Raw genomic sequence first — 6507 nt, 5'->3', positions numbered from 1 at the left:
TTGTCCCTATGCCTGTCCCTATCGATGTCCTGTGCCGCACATTGCTGCGGTTCAAAGCCTTTCCTGCGAGGTGTGCATAATTAAATTGCACGAAAAGCGGATAAGCAGCAACAACAGCAACAACAACAACTGGAACGACAACAATGACAACGCTAAAAATCAGAGCACACAAATGATATTGGTCAGGATCGAGAGCCAACAATGAAATAAAACAGAACCAGTAAAAAAGCTTCAGGCGAGTGTGCTCGACTGTGAGATATCCGCTAAATATTTTCATAAGGAGCAATAAAAAAAAACATTGCTGTATTATTCATATAATATATCAAAAAAATACTAAAATGTTCTATATTTGGTATATTTATATATTATCAGGAAAGGTATTATTCTGACAATATACCAAAAAATTATACCAAAAAATACTCAAATATACCAAAAGGCTATATTTTATTGCCTTCCACAGATATTAATCATACATTATACCAAAATTAATATTCCGAAAATATACTAGCATATTTGATATATCGATAAACTACAAATTGTCATCTAAAATTATTCTTACAATATACCAAAAAAAATACTAACATATACCGAAGATTATATGGTATGGTACTATGGTATATTCATATAGTTCAGATTGTTAACGAACGGTATTATTCTTACAATATACCAAATTAATATACCGACACAGTATTAAAATATACCGAAAGCAATATTTGGTATATCGATATATTACGGATTGTTAACCAATGGCATTATTCTTTCAATATACCAAGACAATATACCGTCAAAATAATGAAATATACCAAAAGCTATATTTGGTATATAGATATAGTACAGTTTGTTAAACAAAGGAACTAAGACCCGACTGCATCAGCAGTTTTTTGCTTTTACTTTTACAACTTTTATCTGATCGGAATCAAATTTCCATGAGTCGGAATTTATGAGATCGTAGATACATTTTCTGGAGGCACAAAGCTATTATGCCCTTCAACCTGATGGCTAACGGGTATAATAACAAAAACAAACGCTAAACGGAAACATGTCAAAAAGGAAAAAAATACAAAAAAAAAGAAGGAAAAAAAAGTATAACCTCACAATTATTAATGAATTCAGTTGTGACACATGAAGGCAGCAGCAAGCACAAATAGTTTTGATATCCCACTGGACACCGAGCACGGCAAATCTGTTTAACCGGAAACTCACAACAAGCGGACAACATAACAGCACATCACATCAATATTATTTATGCGCTAATAATTCTATCAATATTAAAGCGGTTCGCTTTAAATAAATTTTGCGCTGCGGCAAGAATTAATCGAATTTGCAGTTTCATTATAAATAAAACTCACGACTCACGAGGTGTTAAAAAATTAAACAATTTGAGACAATTATTTTAAGCAACAAAATTGTGATTATTTAAATTATTTTATTTGCATACGTTTATAATAAACAAAATGGTTTTGGCCTCTCTCTGACTCATTTCAGTGCCATAAAGAATTGCATTCATTATTTTAATAAAAATTATTATAATAATAATAAAAAATGCTTGATTATGGTTTTACTTTAATTTTAAATGAGTTGAGATATTTTAATTAATTTTAGATATTTAAAAAAGTATTTATGATTGCTATTTTATTTCATTTCAAATATAAAAATGAACTGCAAAGCTTAAATATCTTTTTTGTTTTTGTTTTCGTTCAGTTAAAGAAGAATATAATGAGAATTGTCTCTTTTAATTTTATTTTAACTTAAATATAGCATAAGTATTATTGTTCGTATAAAAATAATCATTTTCTGTGTTAATAATTTTGTTATTGACTTGAACAAAAAAAGATATGATTATGGATCAGAGATCGTTGCATAAAACTATATGCAATGTTAAAACTTACAATTTTTTTATATCATCTAATTAAAATTGTCTTCGTTTATGAATATTTAAGGTTTTGCAACAATTTTCACATATTTCATATATTTATAATTAATAAAAATTTATAAAAATTCTTCCTTTTACTGTTTTGATTGGCTTTTTTTTGATAACATATATAATCATATAAATAAATCAGTAGATAGCTTCATTTTTACTAAAAGAATCTTCACTTTTTCTTGCTCACGTATTGCGAAAAAACTCTTCAGAATTTATTGAACGTGATGCCGTAAATATAAATAATCAAAATTAATTTGCTGTAATTACTTTTTTATTTATGCATTAAAGTATGTATTCGAATAAATATCAGAGATATATATGAAGTATAACTATATTTAAATCAGTTGCCGATCGGATTGTAAGGAAATTGTGAAAAGTCTTCAAATTAATTATCAGTAGCATATTTATGCTACGGTGTCATCGTGATTCCAATTTTTTTCTCGCTCTCTCTCTTTTTTATTTGATTTTCAGTGATTTTTTCGTTGTTGTTATTGGGTATTTTACCGTGTCTATAATTTATTTTAATTAATTTTCACGTCATTTATCAGGAATGCCTACAACGGACAACGGACAACAACGACAACGGACAACGGACAACGACAACGAGTAAAGCGCTCATCCAATTTGAAAATTTTAATGCGACACGCTCTTAATCAATTTGAACAATTTAAATGTGCATTGATGTGCATAAATGCAACATTTAATTTATGCAAACAGCAAATTTGTGGCGATTTATGCCTACGAAAGAAAATCAAACTCAACTGAAATTGACATTCGCCAAAGCAGAGACAGAGACAGGAGAAGACACGAGCCAAAGAGTCCAAAAGTAGAAATTTATTTTTGCAGGCATTTATGACAACGTGTCGTATGCATGATAATTGCAATGTGCAATGTGCAATGTGGAAGGCAACTTTAATTAGATGATGGCAAATTACGCAAAAGCCTCACACACACACACACAAAATCACTGCAAATGAATCATTTGATAAACAAAAGCAATGCTGCTACTGTTGCATGCCACACTCCACACACAGTCTCAATCACCAATCCCAAATCCCGAATACCGAATCCTGAATCAGAGGGACTGTGACATCATCAGAGATGGATGCGGGCAACATAAAAATAATTACCACGCGCCAAATGCAAATGCAAATGAGAAAATGTCACACATTTTGACCAGGTCAAAGAAACACACACACACCAACATACCAACGGCGGCCAACGGGTCGTATGATTGCTCAATTGAATTCAACTAAATACGCGCACAATTTATTGAGCAATCCAATTGGGCAGTCATTAGTTTGCCTGCTCAAATTAAAAGCCTCTTTCACTTTTCGACTGCGATAAATTATTTCAGCTGCTTTTACAATTTATTTTCTTTGCATTTTTCATACTTTGATTGATTGCTTTCGTTTTGAGAATTATGCAAAAAGTATTGATTAATTAGCGCAAAATGTAAATCGGCAATTATTTAAATATAAAAAGTCCTTTTAATGAAATTTGTGGAGGATTCTTGTTACTCATATGTTAATGATTTGTTTCCTAAAGTATTTTATTAATTTGTACTAATTTGGAATAAAAATAACACTGCTTCATCATTTATTTTCTTAGCCTTTATCATACTTTTATTGATTGTTTTTATTTTGAGACTTATGTTAAAAATTCTTGATATTTCAGCGCAAAATTTAAATCGGCAATTATGGAAATATAAATTTTTGTAAATTTTTGGTTTATTTAGTGAGTTCAACAAAACATGTTTTTAACACTAAGCTAATCTATTTTACGTCTTTAAACAATTTGGATGGAAAATTTTTTTTTTTATTCAGCAAAATTTAAATTATGTACGTAGGAAAATTTTAAGCTTAACAAATTTTTGATTATTCAGTGCAAAATTTAAATGTTTTCAGTTCGTTTTCCTTCTTTGCTGATTATGTTAATCAAAACTTTTTAAATTTGTGGAAGATACTTTTTATTTTCTATGGCTTTTCTATTGTTTATTTTTATTTCAAAATTATTCAAAAATTTTGCATTTTAAAGATTATTCTTTGGCAGCAGTTAATGTAAACTCTTTAAATTTGAGGAAGATTCGTTTTACCCTATTTTATTTATTTTTGCTCATTTTTTATTTAAAGTATTCATTTATTTGTACTAATTTGTATTATTCCTATATGGAGCAATAATTAATTTTAAAACATTACATTGATTACTTTTATTTGAAAATTATTCGCAATTTGTTTACCAAGCGCAAATTTTTAAATTTGTGCTCAGCGTATTTTCTTTCTTTATCAATTATGCTAATTAAAACTCTTTAAATTTGTGGCAGCTCTTTAATACTCGTTATTGATTTATTTATTAAAGTAATTTTATAAATATGTGGATCAAAAATAACACAAAACCTTTCACTAAACCACAACATTTATTAAGCATTAAAATGTAATTAATTTGTATTTTTAATTAGCTTTTTTTGATTACTTTTATTTAAAATTCATTGATAAATAGTTGATAATATTTAAATGCTAATAAAAGCTATCCAAATTTGTCAAAGATACTTTTCACTTTTCTCATTGATTTATTTATTGAGGATAACAAAAATTTCATCGAGAATAAAATCTTGAATCAAAAAGTTTTATATGTAAAAATTGAAACAAAAAGATTTATTCTTAAATCAAGATCGAAAATCTACATAAAATCTAAATTTCCCAATCTTGAAATACAATATTATAGACTTGTTTCAAGAATGGAAAAATTTTAAAATTGAATCAAGATTGTAAAATCTTAAATCAAGATTAAACATTCTAGATGAATTCTGCATTGGATATACTTTATATAAGATTGATTATGACTCAAATGCGAAAATGAAACAATCTTAAGCGGGTTAATTAGCCTTTAAATTGTAATACTTTATTTAATTGTTATCCTTACTGAATTACTTATTTAAAATCAAGAAGAAAAGTGAAAATCGGTATAATTAATTTGCAATGTGAAAACGTTCTTTTAAAGTGTTTTTTTGGTTAATCACTTGCAGATGCATTTCACGGGTTATATCTCAGATGACAGTTCACTTAAATATGCATGAATTTTAGAAGAGCAGAAAAAATGCTGAAATGTATCTTCTAGGGCACAGAAGAGAAAAAAGGAAGGAAGAAGAGCAGCGGAGAGGAGAGGAAGAAGGAGGGGGGCTATAATGCGTGTGACCGCATGACCGACTGATTGTCAGTCAGCGGGCAGAGTCACATCCATTGGCAGTTGCAACACGCTGCTCTAAGCTCTGGCACTTTGCTAACCAAAAGCTGATGCATGAGTAAGTTGCGGCACAAGCACGAGCGAGCGAAAGAGATAGAGATAGAGAGAGATAGAGCGAGAGAGAGAGAGGAGAGAGATGGGCGCAATGCCGCACAAACCAAAAATTTGTTTGCAGTTAGTTGGCAACGTGATGCAAATGCATTTGACCACGTCAAAATTTTGTGCTTGTTGCAAGGACATTATAATAAGGGCGACAGCGAATGCCATAGGGGGGGTGGAAGTAGGGGGGGGGGGAGGAAATCCTTAGCTGGCGAAACGGGTTCGTTCACCACATATGTACGTGAAGTTTACTGCATTTGCTCAGCGGTTAAGCCTTTGCATTTAAATGAAGAGTTTTATTTATGCAACGACGCGACACGCTGGTCAAATTGAGGTGAGACAGAGAGAGAGAGAGAGAGAGAGAGAGAGAGAGAGAGAGAGAGGGAAAGGTGCAACTTTTGTTTTTTTGTTTTATTTCGCTTTAATTCAAGTATAAATTTATAGAGTAGTTTAAAGAGAGCGGGACAGAGGAGACTGATCAACCCAGTTAGGAAGTCGCTTTATCACGCCTGCCGCATAATGTGTGCAGCACTCGAGTGTTCGCTCTCACAGTGTTCTATTGGCACCTGCTGCTGTTGCTGCTGCCGTTTCCCTTTTGAAGTTTTTGTCGACCCATTTTGCAGGTTCATGAATTGCATGGAGCATGGCATACATTCAATGTTCTACACTCCCCCGCCTCCATCTTTATCCTCCACACACACACAATCTTGGGGCTGCAATGTGAAGTGACTAGCTCTGACTGCTAGCTGGCAGCCTGGCAGCCAGGCAGCCCGTTTCCTTTAAACATTTTTGGTCGCACATTGTAGCTGCCTAATGAACACATGAATAAAATATGCGATTTGCTTAACTTTGCACGCCATCCACCAAAGAGTTGAAGGAGACGGAGCAGAAGGAGCAGAAGTGAAGTGCCTGGGCATAGAATGCCATTGGATGGTTTTGCGAAATGGGAGCAGGACCTGCAACGGCAACGTTTTCTTTTTTGTTTTTCCAGATTTGCCAAGCAGACAAGACTGACGAACTCGGAATGACTGACTGGCTGACTGAGTGACTGCCTAACTGACTCGACTGACTCGACTTCACTTGGCTGCAAGCGCTGCACATGTCTGAAGCGTTCAACTGGGACTTGCTTCAGTCGGAGGCCGCCGCTGCCGCCGCTTTTGGTTTATCTTGGCGACGCAGCCGGATGCTTTTGTCACTGCTCCACTGGGCGACGTTTGTGTATCCCCAAAAATCGTTGAAAC

The sequence above is a fragment of the Drosophila albomicans genome, chromosome X, assembly GCF_009650485.2.
Source record: "Drosophila albomicans strain 15112-1751.03 chromosome X, ASM965048v2, whole genome shotgun sequence".
Taxonomy (NCBI): Eukaryota; Metazoa; Arthropoda; class Insecta; order Diptera; family Drosophilidae; genus Drosophila; species Drosophila albomicans.
The sequence above is the reverse complement of the archived record's forward strand: the minus strand, read 5'-3'. Positions refer to the sequence as shown.